This window comes from Artibeus jamaicensis, unplaced genomic scaffold (assembly GCF_021234435.1).
Source record: "Artibeus jamaicensis isolate MK-2021 breed Jamaican fruit bat unplaced genomic scaffold, CSHL_Jam_final contig_465, whole genome shotgun sequence".
In the NCBI taxonomy this organism is placed as follows: Eukaryota; Metazoa; Chordata; class Mammalia; order Chiroptera; family Phyllostomidae; genus Artibeus; species Artibeus jamaicensis.
The window spans coordinates 29,263,908-29,279,882 of record NW_026521843.1 but is presented as its reverse complement, the minus strand read 5'-3'; the positions used below and the strand labels follow the sequence as shown (position 1 = coordinate 29,279,882).

Below are 15,975 nucleotides of genomic sequence, written 5' to 3'. Positions count from 1 at the left end.
CAAGGGCAAAGGGATGGGCGGACTCCTCTTCAAACCTCCCTGAATCAAACGGCCACCAGAAGCCCCTCCACACAACACACTGTCACATACAATCGCACGACAGTGAAACCATTCAAAAACAAATAAGGACTCGAGAATGTAACCACTCGGGCTAAACTACTGTGGGGAAAGGCGCTGTTAAACTTTCCCCAAACGATGAAAGTGATGACCAGAGGGGAAAGGGCTAGGGTGGCACCACGGACCCAGTCAAGTCTGAGTGGGCCACGCAGCCTCTTCTGAGACCTGTGAAGGACCTCGGCTTGTCAGCCTCTGAGCCGCCGAGCTTTCTTTCCCTAACACAAATGCCTTTGGAAAAATCCCCACTGTGTTGCAGCCAAGCTGAAGGGAAAAGGCATTTCCCCAACACTGTGGTTAGTATGGCTCTCTGGGGAGCAGGGCCACCCCCCGAGGTCGAGGGTTGCAGCAGTGTGGGGATGGGGTGGAGAGGCATGGCCCTGGGTGGGATGCAGCCTGGGTTTGGAAAGCCAGGTGGATGGAAAGAACCAAACTCTGAGGGAGGGGTGGGGTAGGGCCAGGAGGAGGGTGGGGTGTCGGTTAAGTGCCCTGTACCCCAGAGTTTACATCCTGACTCAGTCCTTAAAGTTTCATGCCAGTGAGCTCTCCAAGCTTAACCAAAGCTGAGAAAATCCCCTCCCACCGTCCCTTTCAAAGTCTGAGAAAGCCGAAACCCCAAAAGAGGTGAGAAAACTTTGCTTTTTAAAATGTTACCTATCCTCACTGCTTCTCAGCCTTTTGGCTAAGATCAAGTGTAGTATCTGTTCTCATCAGTCAAAAGTGTTACCTATTCTTTCAGCCGAAACACCAAAGAGAAATCAAACTGGTTTATTTATTGCCAAGCCTCGAAGAACAGACTAAGGTGTGGTGTTCTACCCTTGAGTTCGCCGAACAGTTTTGAATGTCTCTGGGCAGCCGGTACTGTGGGAGCGGTCACGGGTCTCAGACCCGGGGTTCAAGTTCCAGGCAGGATGCACAGGAGTTACATGGCTTTGCAAAGCCTCAGTTACCTCCTATGTAAAGTGGGGACAATCTGGTGCCTATTTCATAGGATTATTGTGGAGATTAAGGGGAAAGACCTTAGCACAGAGCCCCGGGGAATTAATTGATAATTAACCAATAAAGTGTATCTATTGATATGCTGTTAGGTATGTATTCTTTCAATCTAGTCTGATGATCTTTGAGGACAGAAGGACAAGAGGGACCCAGTCTCACCCTCAAAGGACAGGACATTTACTGAGCCATCGTGAAGCTGGGGACATATGAGTGTGAATACGAGTGCACTCACACATATCATATTTCATCCATTCTAAAGTACATGTTTTAATATTTTAACATTTTTGAATTTGATAACTTTTTTTTCTTGGTGGTAAATGACATAACGGTGTGGCTTACGATGAGAGGCATCTTTGATTTGGTGAAAAACAGTGTAAACGTGAAGACAGAGCCACCAGCTCCCCACCCTGACCCAGCTCCTCCATGGACCCCCAGAACCAGAAGCCCAGGACAGGCCACTCGGGATGCTGTCTTCTCTCTGCTCAGAAGTGTCAGTGTCCCTGCTGCCTTTGGGAGACAGGACTGGGAGGGGCCTTAGGGGTGACTGGACAAATCGTCTTCTTGGTGGCTGAGCGCTGGGCTGGACCTGAACACCAATGCAGATGCAGGTCCGTGTTTAAGATGCAGGCCTTTAGGTCCTGCCCCAGAGGATCTGGTTGGGTAGGTCTGGGGCTGGAGCCCAGGTGAGTCAGGCAGCCGTGGTCCTTCCCTGGTGGGAAAGGATTCTGTTTTCAGGGAGCATCTCAGTCATGGGCTCATGAAATGAACTTAACCTAAAACTGAGTTTACTTCCAGATGCTACAGACCCAGCAATATGCCGAAGCTACTAGCCCTTACCAGTTAGTGTGAAATCAGCCACTGTGGGGGTATTGACACCACAGCAATCAGCAAACCCTACAAACCAAGAAACTGAGTCTCCCCCACCACAAGCCCCCTTCAGAGAGTCAGTTTACCAGCACACCACTGTGACCTCTCCTTAGCTGGGTGACCTTGATAGAGGTCACTGATCTGAAGGGGGTAATAATGTTTCTCACTTCATAGACTTGTGGTAGAGTAAATGAATCTCTGATGATGAGAAGACATCTAGTCCAGTGCGAGGCTTTCTCAATTTACAGTTTTTCTTTAGCTCCAGAAGTTTCTTATGATACTTTCTCCTTGGGAACTTGACAAGAAGAAAATGAAACGTATAGTCTTCATGATACAATTCAAGTCTCCGTGTGGGTAACTGGCATTCAACAGTAAGGATAATTACTAACTTGACATCATCTTTTACAGTTTAACGCACTGTATTTAATGTAGCAGATTAAATATGGCAGACACTGATATCCCCATTTTTCAGATGGGACAGTCAACACTCACAGAAGCTAAGTGACTTGCTCGTGGCATGTGGCTGTAGTGAGGCTGGAGCTGCAACTTCTTGTGTGCTTCCCTCCCCTCCCAACTCCCCACCCCCATCTCATCACAGCAGGGCCTGTGTGAAGATGCCTGGGTGGGCGGCCGGTGTTAAAACAAACCAGACCCCAAGTCCCACAAGGTTTCTGCCCAAAGCTGAAAGTTTAGTTGGGAAAGTTAAACACCCAGAAGGGAACCACTGGAGAATGATGACCAGGCAAAGCAGCCAGCAGAGGGTTGTGCCAGTGAACGCACACAAACCCGCGCAGGGCAATGCAAGAGTGGAACCTTAAGACTAACACAACTGCACAGCTACATCCTTGGACTGTGTTTCCTGACTGTGTTGGTCCACCACTCCCGAATTTGCAGGGGAACAGAGCTCAGGGCTGAAGCGGCACTTTCCTCTTTCCCTTGGCTATGCTTAGGCTCTTGGTTTTCTCCAAGACAAACACCAAATTCTTGAAAGCTGAGACCGTGCACCCTGGGTGTGAATGCGGATGGTGATTTAGTCTTTGGTTTCTCCAACTATGAACTCGATTGCCCAAGCTGCTTGCTGACTTCTGAGCTGATTAAAAAAAAGGAAGGGGGAAAAATGTCTTCCAGCTGAAGACATGCACCAGGCTTTCCCAAAGTTTAAAGAAAGTTGAAATTGAGCTGCAGTTTGGCTGTGGTTGAGGAAAGGCTGCAGCCCTGGAATTAAGAAGGCATTAAATGGGCCAGCCTCGCAGCTCCAAGGAGTACAATCTCTTCTCTTAAAAAGAGCTTCCGGCCGATTCCCTCAACTTTGGGTTTTGATGAAAAGATCGAAGCAATTATTCAAGTAATTCAGGAATCCAGTGGGAACCGGGAGACCCGGCTACAAGTTTCTGGAGATGGTGCAGCTTGGCCGTCCCGAGGCCGGCACCCACAGGCCCTCTGGGCGTGCATGTGCTCCTTTGTCTCCGACCTCTCGTCCCTCGGTGAAGGGGGTGCTTTTCAGGGGCTTTCCACCAAGGGCTGGGGCTGAATCCGCACGGTTTGAACTTGGCTTCCTTTCCCTTCCCTTCCAGAACTGCGTGTGCCTCTAGACGGGGAGTGCCACCACCATTCGTGGTTCCCACCGTTTCCTGGTGTTTGTGCCCACTTCTCACACCCACAGCGTGGCAGCCTGGAAAAACTCTTCCCGCTTTACAGATTCTGGGATTAAGACATTTATGATTCATGCACACTTTGAATCACTAAAATAATTTGCTTGAGAAAATATTTGTTGATATGGGAAAATATTCACCATCTAATGCTACATGTAGTAACAATAACACCAATACCAGGAAGTCATCCACTGAGATGAGAACCATGGAAATCTCTGGTCTTGAGATGACGGCTGACTGGTGTGTGTGTTTTTCATCTTTCTGCATCACGCGACCTCATAATCGTGAGTGTCTACCCGACGCCCGGATAAACTGGAAGCTGAGGGCAGGGTCTGCATCTACTGTGTTTCTCGATGTTTCCATCGTGCCAAGACCCATGTCAGGCATACAGAAGGCACAGGATACATATTTGTGGAATGAATTAATGAGTGCATTTCTGGGTTGTATGTGCTACCCAATGAGCCTTTGTTACTTTTATCATTTTTGAAAGGTAGGGCGGGCAAATGATGTTCATTAATAAATTGGCTCTACTCTGATGAAAATTCATATTCTTAAATACTTTTATTAGAAAACGAACAACAACAATGACCCACAGAAGTCTGAATATTGTGTGAAGAACCAGGTATTGAACAGAGCTGATCCTGTCGCATCAGTTTCGGAGAGGACATGGTCAAGTCCGGCCCTCCCAGCCATGGGAGGTCTCTGTGTGCACATGGAATCTTCCCCAGGGTCAGCATTGAACACCAGGTGCCTCTGAGAGCCTGAGCCACTGCAGGGCTGCTCTGGCTGGCGGGGGTTGGGATGGACTTTTTATGACATAATATGTGATTATTTATTAATACCCAAGAGTAACTGGGAAGCTTGGGATCAGCCTGCAGTTTCACTGGAAGAATGTAAGTTGCTAGAGGCTGTTCTGAGTCTCTGCTTGCACCCTCCTGAGGCTGCTCATCACGTGAGTGGATTCCACTTTTGGGGAGAAGAATTGCTGTGGGAGCAGCAGGAAAAGTGAGGGAGCTTGGTTGACTGCCGTGTCCCAGCCGGCAGAGGCCTGGTGTCACTCACTGCGAGCCTGAGGTGACGATCGGCAAAGGGTTGTAAATGAGGACGTGAAAGAAGCTCCCCTGGCAGGCGGGTCTACTGCACTGGGGACGTTTGGTGAGGGTGGAGGAGCGAGTGGAGCAAAGGGACGCACAGCAAGCGTGACCACTGCACGGAGGGGCAGCGTTTGTGTGCACTGGTGGGAAGGGAACAGATCCAGCCTCTGGCCGTGGGTCAGGTGCAGCCGCGGCTCCCCAAGGTACCACGTGCGGCACCCAGGCCTCCTCCCAGGATCTGCGACTCCTGTGGGGTATGCGAGTCGGCAATAGGACTTCACGGGCCGAGGCAGAAACCGTGTCCTGTTTCTGGGTCCTTCTAGCAGGTGGCACCTGCGAAAAGCTTGCTGTTTTGTTCACCGATCAGCAGGCGGAGGAAGGCCGATTTAGTCCTCAACCTTGGCTGTATATCAGAACCACTTGGGGATTACAGCTCCCAATGCCCAGGCTCCAGCACTCACATCAGAATCTCTGAGGGTGGGACCCTTTTAAAGCTCCTTCCCCACCTCCAGTTCCACAGCTGATGCCACCAGCAGCGCAGGTCGGGAAGCAGGGATACACCCGAGCTCCAGGCCTTCTTGCTGCCTGTTCTGACCTCATCCTGGCCCTGGCTGACCCCTAGGTGCTCCCTCAGAACTCCGTTTGGGGTGATCCTGGCTGGCGAGGCTGCCTCTGGCCGTCACCATGGTCACCGGCTCTGGCTGATTTCTTGTTAAGTGTAATTTATGAGGCAAAAATTTCTCTCTTCATAAAAATGTTCTATGTTCCTGTCACAAGGGTAATTGAGGCTGTTAGCTTCTGGGCCACAGCCCTCCCACTTCCTCCTGTGCCCAGGGGTATTGCCTGTGGGGGTTAAGTCATGTCCCCAGTGGCGGGGAGGGAGGGCTTGGAGAGGCTGTGAAACACACGCCCAGGCCAGCTGACTCAGCCAAGACTCGAGTCCCCCGAGCACCTCCTCCCACCCCAGGCCCTCCGTCACCCAGACTGGACCTAGCGGGGCAGCGTGGAAGGAAGGGAGCAGAATGACTACTGCTTCCTTGTCCGTAAAAGGGGTGGCTGTTTATTCTTGGGCTTACTGTGAAAGCCAAAGGAGGCCATGAATTTGAAAAATCTGGTGGTTTATTTGAGCCACCTGCCTGTGCTTCTGCTTCCGTGTCTGTCCTCTTCCCACCGGGCCCTAAACACAAGCAGAAAAGCAATTCCTACCCTCCACCCCCTGCAGCAGGAGCTGAGTAAATACTTGAGAACTGAATTCCAAGCAGCTGTGAATTAGGGCTGTTGGGGATTTTAGGCCCATTTCCTTTACCTGCCAAAAAGCTCTTGTTCCCTCTGATTGCAGACCACAGCAAGGGCTTTCCCTGTGCCTGAGATGGGAACCCCCAGAGTGGCAGGCTGAGTGGCCCTCACAACCAACCCCTCAGGCTACCTTCTCACCTCACCTGCACCCCTCTGTGGTCATCAGACTTAGGAATAAAATATATATTATTCTTTCAGTGGGCAGAGAAGGAAATGGGGAAGTAGTGCTATTTGTCCAGGTTACAGAGCTAGTTAGTGCTTAGCAGGTGAGGGGGGGGCAGGTCCTCTGACTGGAGGGTGAGGGCACTCTCTGGAGGGCTCCCTGGGAGTGGAGTCTTGGAGGGAGGGAGCTCTGGTGTTGGGAGCTTGGGGTCAGGGGCAGAACTCAGGTCTCCAAGGCCTGGACATGGGGTGCCAGGGTATCTGGGAAGAGACAGGATGGGACATGAGCTTTCAGAGCTGGTCCAGGCCAGTCCCGCTGTTTCAGGGCAGCACAGACGCCAACTCACCAGGAAAAAACGGCCAACTGCGACTAACCCGTGGGTTTTGTCCTCTGGAAAGAGCCTGGCAATGCCACATCTGCTCTGGTGGTTGGCTCTGGAGACGGCAGCAGGGGAGTCAGGCTGAGTGTGTGAGAGGTGGGGAGGGTTTGTGGTCCTGGCTCTCCCAGCTACCTGCGGGTGATCCTGGGCCCGGTTCCTCAACTCTCCATGCCTCAGTGCTCCCATCTGTAAAGGGTGGGTAATAGCGTCATTCTTGGTGGGCTGTTTGGAAGATTAATGAGCACATGAAAGGTCCTTACAAAGTTCCTGGCCCAGGGCAAACACTTTGTATGCGTCTGCCATGCTCAACAAATCTGAATGCATTGGCCTTTTTCCAGGGGACAGGGGACAGCAGAGCCCTCTGTCTCGGGTTGCTTCTCTCACAGTCCCACTTGCCCTTGTCCACAACCCAGCTCTGCCCGATCAGGGTGGACGGCCACATGCAGGCAGCCCAACCCAGGGCTCAAGTTTAACTTAATCAGGCGCGGAGGCTGCTCTGTCTATGCTTTTTGTCATTTGTTTGTTTCTTTGGTGGTGTTTGGCCATTCTGACATGGGTGAAATACTGCACTATTTTTGTTTTAGTTTGTATTTTCCTGAATACCAATTTTAACTCCACCAGTGTATTTATTTTGCTTTCCTTCCGGTCTCCACTCAGAGACATTTATAATTTTGACTAGTGTGTAATGAGCTTTACAGTTTTCAAAGCCCCTCACATAGAAGAGCTAATGCAGTCCTGTGCCGCAGGAGATGGAGTTCGCTTGTGTTCCCACTTCAGGAAAAAGGAGGTCAACGACGTGAGTGCCGTTTCTGAGGTGCAGCTGGCCTTGTACGCTGATTCCATGTCTGAGCCTGCACAGTTCTTTCCCCCCAAATACTTTCCCACCTGGCTATTGACGCAACTCCATACTTACAAACTTTACATTTTTTTTACTTCATATTATTTCAAAAAGGTGGTTTCCTTTTTTTTTTTTACACTGTCATCTGCCTGTCACTTGAATGGCTGCACAATATTTTACCAGGATTTACTCATTAGCCTCAGGTTATCACTCATTTAGGCCACTATGGTTTTGCTGTGTTAGAAGCAGCTCTGTTGCAGCCTCTTGGGGCCAGAGCAGTTTTCTTTCTCGAAATTCTTTCCTTAGAGTGAATTTGCAGGAATGGGACTCAGGACTCAATGAGAGTGAATGTCTTCATGGCTCTGGATTCACCTTGGTGTCACTGACATCCAAAGGAGCCCGGACTGTTTACTCACTATCCATTAATATATGCATTCATTGCTTTGTCTAGCCGTCCACCCACCTACCCACTCGATAAACACTGCAACTCCTCTGTGCCTTACATGTCTTGTGGAAGTCCCAGATAGAGTGTGTGTCCCGGTGTGTGAGTGGGTGTGGGTATAGGAGAGGAAGTCCCTGCCATGCCCCACAATCCATCACCCAGTTTCTATTCTTTTCTTACACTAGTCCCTGCTGCAGCCCTGGCTGCCACCCCCCCCCCTCCCCCGAGCAACATTCCCAGGGTCTGTCCCTGCCTACGGCCCTCAGCAGACTCCCTCGTTGATACTGGCCATCTTGGCTCCCTCGGCTTCCCTTTGCTTATTTTGGAAGATCTGGCCATTTAGCTGCGGCCTCTGGAGTCATTTGGCTCCAGCTGTTGCCCCAGGGCCGGGCTGGGGGAGGGTCCGGGCCTGAGGCAGCCAGCCTGAGTTGGGGGGGATGGTGGTCAGGTCCCTGGGGGAGAGAGAGGCCAGCAGTAGCTCTGGGACATCTTCAGAGGACAGTGGCCTGTTGTGGGAGACTTGACTGTGGGTGAGTTGGCCCTTGTCACCCCTTGGAAGATCATGTGATATTTCTGAGATATTCCATTCCTTCCATCTATAGCTGTGGCCCACTGTCACATGTGGGCACAGACAACTAGGTTCTCAGTGATCATGAATGATGAATTGAACCGAACACACAGAGAGTTCATAGCAGAAAGAGAGGGAGCAGATTTACTAAGTGATAGTACACTCCACAGAACATGAGAGCAGGCCAACTGCAAGCAGAGACTGACCTGCAGTGGCCGGAGGGATTCTGTTCTTACAGGGAGGATATTTCCTGGCTGGTTTTGGTGGACTTTTATTGTACAAGTACAAGTAGTTACATTACTTTTAAGCTACTGCACATGTAGTCTGCCATGATTTTCCTTGATTGCCCACTGGGGAGGAGGGGGTCCCACAATGCTAATTTATTATAATGCTGCTATAATGAAGAAGGGGTCATGTATCATCTTCCGTGCAGGCGCAGTCATGATTCACTGTGATTCAGTTCTTTTCCAGAAAGCGGGGGCAACCAGTCCTTGAACAGACTCTCTGTCCTGTGTCGATGTCCTTTGTCCTGGTCCTGGGGCATCTCCAGTGTTTCCTCACTCCTGACTATCTCCTGCCTCACGCCAACCCCACTGGAAGGGGCTCTCCTTTTTTTTCTCCCAGAGAATTTTGACAATGAGGTGTTTTTAAAATAAAAAACCCCTCTCTGTTTCTTTATGAAATAAGTTCAATATTGCCTTGGTAGCAAGTATAGGTAAGCAATAAGGAAAATCATCTCTGATTCCAGCACCCAGGTGCTGACATAGGGTGAGCACCTGGGGAGGGACGCTGGTGTGGCTCACTCACAGGGACTTTGCTGGGTCCAGAAGGGGATGAGGCTCGAAGGCGTGGAGTAGGCCCTGGATTTTTCTGTGTCCCTAGGGGCTCCAAGGAGAGAGGTCATGAGCCTTATCTTCAGACCTGGACTCAGAACCTGACTCTGGCTGGTTGTGTGATCTTGGACAAGTCACCTAACATCTCTGAACCTCCCCTGTCAAATGGGGACAATGATATCTACCTCCTGGGATTAAGTGGCCATGTCTTGTGCCTGGCACATGGTAGTAGCAATTCAATAAGCATCAGCTTCTCCCCAGAGAGTTTGGGCTTTCTCCTGTGAAGCCATATTTTAAGCAGGGAAGGGAAAATGTGTTTCTTGGAACAGATACTTTGAAAACCATTTGCAGGATCATAGGATGCAGTGCTGATAAGGTGTGAGGGAACGTTCATGCTCATCGGCTGCCTGAGGGGGCTGAGGAAGGGTTCTCTGCTACGATCTTTTCTCTCAGGGCAGTTATGCATTAAAAAAAAAAACAACTAAAAAAAAAACCCCACCAGAAACCCAGTGCCTACCCTTTAGTTCAGTAATGCTAGTGTAAGTAACTTGTCTAATGGAGATCATCAGGCAAGATGTATGTACAATGGTATTCATTCACAATGTTGGTTTCAGTGTAAAAATGGCAAATAGGCCAAATGCCCAACTGGGCACATGCCTCTAACTCTGACACTCCCTTACAGTGGAAGCCCTGCCTGCAGTAAATGAAGTTCTAGATCTAGGTTTATTAATACGAAAAAAAATGTTGGCAATACATTTTTGAATAAACATTAGGTTACAGAGAGTGGATTTCATATTTGTATATGTATCCATGTTTGTATAGAAAATGTTTTCGGAGATTCCTAAGGCCCTCAAGCTTGGGTTAAGGCCCCCTAGATTCCTTAAACTGCGTTTCCTGAAGCCAGCTCCAGGGGGCGGTAGTTACCAGTAGCCAAACATCACAACCAATTCAGAAACAAGCCCTTCGGCTTGGCAGGGTTCGTGTTCTTCAGAATGCTCCACAGAGCAGAAAAGAGAGGGCTTCCTGCCTCGGCTTCCCCAGGAGAGGTATCTGAAGGAGACCAGCTGCTCTCAACCCTGTAAGCCGAGGGGAATTTCGGCTTCTACACAGGAGAGTCACCAAGGTTATAACCAGCACTTTCCACTATCTGTGTAGGGAACAGAGAAGGGCAAGGTCAACATTGGCATTGGGGCATTAGCCCAAAAGTATTACAAAGCACCCATTATGTGCACCCAGTGTGCTAGGTGTACAAAGATAAATGAGCCACAGCTGTGCCCTTAGGAAGCTCAGTCCGGTGGGGAAACAATCCGAGAGGAGGGGGACACTGAGAAAGAAGAGTGCCCTGCTGGGGGTGGGGGGCTGAAAGGCCTCACTGAGGAGGTGACCCCGGGCTAGGCTTGCAGGAGGAGGACAGGTGCGAGGCGGGGAGCAGCAGGAATGGGGCTGAGGCGTGGAAGGGCAGTGTGTTCAGAAAACCTCCCTGCACCTCTGGGCTCCTGCTTCTTTCTTCTCTCTTCTGGCAGCTGCTTTCTCTGCCTTCCAGCCCACAGAGTGGGGAAAACAGCCACCCACAAGCCTCAACTTTATGTGGCTTCTGACTAGGGGACAGTTGGACCTGCCTGTTCTCCTGGCCCCAGGCTCAGGGCTGGAGCCGCTGGGGAGAGGCAGCTCTGGTCCTTGTTGGCAAAGTGGAACCTTAGTCCCAGTTCCCATTTCCTGGTTCTGGCCTTGTAAACTGTGTCCAGGGGCAGGGGCAGCGGACATGCTTTTTGGAAAGAGTTGACAAGTGGTGGGTGAAGGGCGGCTCCCAAGCAGAGGGAAGGGGTAGGTGCGGCGCCGAGTGGACAGCCCTCCACCCCCTGCACCGTGAGAGATGGGTCCCCAGGCTGCTGCCTGTGCTGCCCACGCCCTGTTATCTCTAAGACACGAGACTGTGATTGAAGGGTAAGCTTGTGATTCCCAACTGTGTTAGGAAACAGTAATTTTCCAGGTACGTGCTGCCCCATGTGCACTCGAGGGGCCCAAGCATGCACGTCCCCACATGCGTGCACGTCCACACGTGCACACCACACGCACAAGCACATAAACCATGTAAACTCACATGCGAGCCGAGAAAAGCCAACTTCTCCTGCAGCCCGACTGCTTCCTCCCAGGATCATCATCGACACAAACAAAGCAGGGGTGACTCATTGCCTGTGACTCACTTCGCTGCAGGCCCTCAGGTCCTGCAGCAAAGGGCAAACATCTCATTACTTGTCCTTTATCATTGTTTGTCCTTTGTGTCCTCTGAGATGGAGGGTCCTCTCACCCAGGGGAGCCCCGAGGGAAGCAGACAGTAATTGAAGAAATGAAGAGCATCCTGGAGAAGCTCCCCTGACTGCTGCCCTGAGTGGTGGTGGGGTGTTACTGTAGGAAAGGATTTACGGGAGATGTATTTCAACACAGCATTCCCCACCAGGCATTCAGAACAGGGTATGATTACCCCAAAACCGATTTCCTGGCACCTTTTCAGGAATCTGTTGATTGCGCAAAGTGAGGTTGGAGTGTTGGGGGTGAGGAATAGCCTAGTGCAGGGCAGAAATTCCAGTTGAAAGGTCAGAGAGAGTCTTGGGCCATCAGAGTCACTTCCTACCACCGCCTGGAGCACATCCCTGATCCCTTGACATTGCCTTTTCCTCCCTCTGCCTCTCCTGCACCTGCCTGCTCCCCACGCCCCAGGCTCAGGGCTGGAGACTGCGGGGAGGGGCTGCCCTGGTCCTGTGGGTGGCTTGGGTCTCTTGCTGTGTCTGAGAACATTCCTTCCCTGCCATGGGTATTTATCAAGCATTCACGGTGGGCCCTGTGATATTCCAGGGTAATGGAGGCATGTGAGAAGCTGGCCATTTAGCTGGGAGCCAAGAGTCCCATGTGAGGGTGGGGGAAGATTGCCATTTGGGGGCCAGGCTTCAGCTTAGAGAAGAGGCTGCTGGACTCCAGAGTAGGCTCCCACAGCTCTGGGTGGCCAGATACACGAGTATGAAGCCAGAAACCACTATGATTCCTGGGGAGTATGGTGGATATTTTGATCCACTGGGGCCTGGGCTTCAGCCCTGTGGGCACTCAGAGCTGTGTCACCTTCTCCCAGAGTCATGGAGACAAGGAGCTTGGCAGTTGCTTGATGAAGTGGTGGTGGCTGTAGTGGCGGTGGAGGGGCAGTGGGGGCTAAATTTGCATACTAAGCCTGTGGCACTTTTAGGAAAGCGCAGATCTGCTCTGAGGATTTATGTTACTGAAACAGTCTGAGCGTACCAGGTAGTCCTGGGATGGAGACCTAGGCACACGGAAGGGCTGTGATGGCCCAGAGATGCAAGTCAGTGTAAGGGGAAAGGAGATGAAGGCCGTGGGCTTGCCCAGCTGCCCGGAGGGAGGAGTGCACTCCAGGCCCAGTCTGTGTCGGGCTCTCTCAGGCCCGTGTCCCCACCCGGCTGGAACTGATCTGATGGAACGTTTCCCTCAGAAGTGACAGGTCCTTAACTCAGGGCTCTGGGATCAGTGCCCTGGGGAGGGGCCAGTGGGGCACTTGGTCTATAAAGGAATGAAAGTGAGCCACCATGGGCAGAAACAAAGGCCTAGAGACAGCTCTGCTTTTGTTTTTTTTGTATTTTGAGTAAGTTGACAAAACACCCTGAGCCGGGCCAATGGAACTCAGGCTCTCGGCCCTCTTGACAGATGCCTCCTTGAGTGCTGACACCCCAGAGTGTCAGGGTTAGTGGAACATGCTGTAAGTCCCAAAGAGGAAAAACAGTCGCCCAACAGACTGGAGCGGAGGATGCTGGGAGAAGAAGGGAAGGAGCCCCTCGAACTCTGGCAGGTACTGCCCTTCAGAGAGGACTCAGGGGGTCTTCTGGGACTCTGTTCTAGAAGGCTGGAGAGGTGGGCTCCAGGCCTGGCTCCATCCTGCCCCTTGGGGGACCTTGGGCCACTCACGGCCCCTCTGTGCCTCATCAGTGCCATGAGCACACAGCCCTTAATTTTTCCTATTGTTGGGAGTACGCTTATTACTGGGACCCCTGCCTGGGAGCTCTGCTCCAGCACCCGGCCTCTTCCTGGCTTGTATGGGCAGGGGCCCTCTGAGACCTCCGTCCAAAGCAGACTTTCTCAACCTGGCGTGATGGACATTTGGGGCTGAAAACTCTTGGTTGTGGGAGCTGTCCTGAGCATTTCAGGATGTTTAGCAGCGCCCCTGCCTTCCAGCCATTAGCTGCCACTAGCACCTTCTGGCACAACAACCAAACCATCTCAAGACTCGGACAAATTGCCTCTGTTGAGAACCATGGGTCTAAAGGGAGAGCTTGAGTGGAGCTGAACCCAGAGACTGGAAATGACTGGACCGGTGGGAATTCGGATGGGCCCCTTCATCTCCCACCAGGTCCTCAGCTTCCTGACTCTTGTAATGGGGGCCAGAACTCCGGGCCTTGGAGAAGGGGAAGAAAGTTGTTTGGACCCAGAAAGCTGTTGTAAGTCAGGGTGGATGGGCTAGGGGTCACAGCGTCTCTCACCAGGACAGCGCTAGGAGAAAGGGCACGCAGTCAGGGCAGCTGGGTGTGGGGAACACAGGCTTGTTTCCTGTGAGAATGGTTTTATTGAGTGTGCAAAAACACACCTAGCTCACAAAACACACCTAACTGGCTTCTGGCACCATGGCGAATCTTCCTCTTCCCAGCCACTTCTGATAGTTTCTGCTCCTGCTACCTCTCTCGCTTGGATCACAGCTGATTCCACGCCCTCCTCGCCATTCCCACCATCATACCATGGGCCAGCCCTCCTTGCTTCTCACTGGGGCTATTGCAGTAGCTCCCAGAGCTTTCCCCGCCTCCACCCTCGCCCCCTTCCAGCCCTGTCCCTGATCTGTCTGTCCTTCACAGCGTAGTGTTTTTGCTGAGAGACAGACCTTCATACCATATTCTCCTGCCTAAAGCCTTTTGATGGCTCCCTAAGGCCCTTGGGATGAAGCTCAAGCTCTTAAGTTTGCCCCCCTGCCCCCCTCCCCCGCCGCCTTTGTGCTTTGCCCCTCCCCCACACCCCCCACATCCTCGGCTTCATCCCTGCTGTTCCTCTTCTTATTCATTCCGTTCCAACCCCTTGCAGTTCTCCCCTGTGCCGTGCAGTTTCATGCCTTCACACATTCTATTCCCTCTGCCTAGAGGAGTTGTGAGTGTGTGTGTGTGTTGGTTTACCTGTTGAACTCCTATACAACCTTCGGAACCCAGCTTAGGACCCATCTCCTCTGTGAAACTTTCTCTGACCCTCCTGAATGAGCAAATCGTTTCCTTCTCTGTGCCCGTCTAATCCTACTACACGGCAAGAATTTCTGGAGGGAAGCTCCCTGAGCCCAGCGCAGAGCCAGATACATGCCGCGGCCCAGGCAGTTTGCTGAGTTGAATTTAATCCAGAGGCAGAAGGAGACTCAGCCCCTGATCGGGAGGCAGAGGCCTCACCTCAAGGAGGTTCTGACTTGCTAAGGGAGAAAAGCTGCCCTTCTCACCACCGCAGCTTGTGGGACCCCCAAAAATAAGCCACCGCAGGGACACATAACCACTAGCCATGTGCCACAAACTGGGTTCTGAAGTGGAATTTCAGAACCGTGAAGTGGAAAGGGGGCTCTGAGGTCCAACATTCTTGTTTACAGGCAAAAACACAAAGAAGTGACATGACTTCTCCTAGACATCCAGGTGCCCAGAGACTGGACTGGACCAGAATGCAGGCCCTTGCAATCCCAGTTTGGGGACGGTGCCACCCTGAGGAGTAGCCCTGACTTTGCTGAGCTGTGGGGTGGGGCTCAGCCTCTGCCCTTCACCCCTGGGTGCTCATGGGCTCAATGGGAGCCCAGTACCCACTCCCAAGGGAGGCAGGGTGGGTGTCCCGCCGCCCAGTGTCGACACACAGCAGGTCTTCACAGAAGCCAGACACCTCTGGCTCTGCAGGGGAGGGCGCCAGCACTGAGGCCAAGCGGTGCAGAATCAGGAAGTTTGTCGGGGGCGAGGAGCCAGGATTTACAACAGGAACTGCTGCTTCCTGAGGACACTGTGTTCCCGGAGGCCACCCTCCTCTCTCCTCAGAACCCCATCCACCCCAACCCACCCCCATGCTGTCACCCATGGCCGCAGGTTCAGCCTCTGCTTCCGGATCTGTGTCCCCAGCCACAGCCGCCCTCCTGAGAACCCGCCCCACATTCCCACTGGCCAGCTGGAGCTTGGCCTTGGCTGTCACATCCTTACCCCAAAGGCTGAAGGTCTGGAACACGGGCGGTTTGTCAGAGCTGCCCTGGTGTCGTTACAGCTCATATCAGAGGACAGGAAAGTGTTTGATCTGAGTCCGGGCGCTTGTCAGCTCCACAGGGCACAGGACACGTGCTCCCTGTCTACCCCTCCACCGCTGCTCCCCTCCCCCACCATCTGTCCTCTGCCCCCAGTGTCTCCATTGTTCTTGGACTTGTCTCCCTTATTATTAAGTCCAGTACCGTTGGCACTGGGTGCCATGTGTTGGGGAAGTGCATGGGTTTTTCAGCGGCAAACTCTCAAGGGCCAAAGACACACACTTTTTTGTCTCCATAGGCTCAAGGACAGAGCCTGCCCTCCTTTTCTCTTTCTTTGAAAATAAGTTTTCACAGCATGGCTGCCACCACTCTCTGCAGATGTCAGGGTGACATTGGGACGGCCATTGGATTGGTGGATGTTAGACCAGAGCACCAAGA

The 15,975-nt window shown here is 52.1% G+C and overlaps 1 long non-coding RNA gene and 1 pseudogene across 1 annotated transcript; one reads left to right on the top strand and one right to left on the bottom strand.

Annotated features, from left to right (window-relative positions):
- Positions 1-776: 776 nt before the first annotated feature.
- LOC119060924 (uncharacterized) lies at positions 777-901 on the top strand (annotated as a pseudogene).
- Positions 902-8,658: 7,757 nt separating this feature from the next.
- LOC128627705 (uncharacterized) lies at positions 8,659-15,576 on the bottom strand. The gene is made up of 3 exons (XR_008391997.1): positions 15,500-15,576; positions 11,344-11,467; positions 8,659-10,389 (listed from the first exon to the last, which is right to left on the bottom strand). It is a non-coding gene; the product is annotated as an uncharacterized LOC128627705 (long non-coding RNA).
- Between the last annotated feature and the right edge of the window lie 399 nt (positions 15,577-15,975).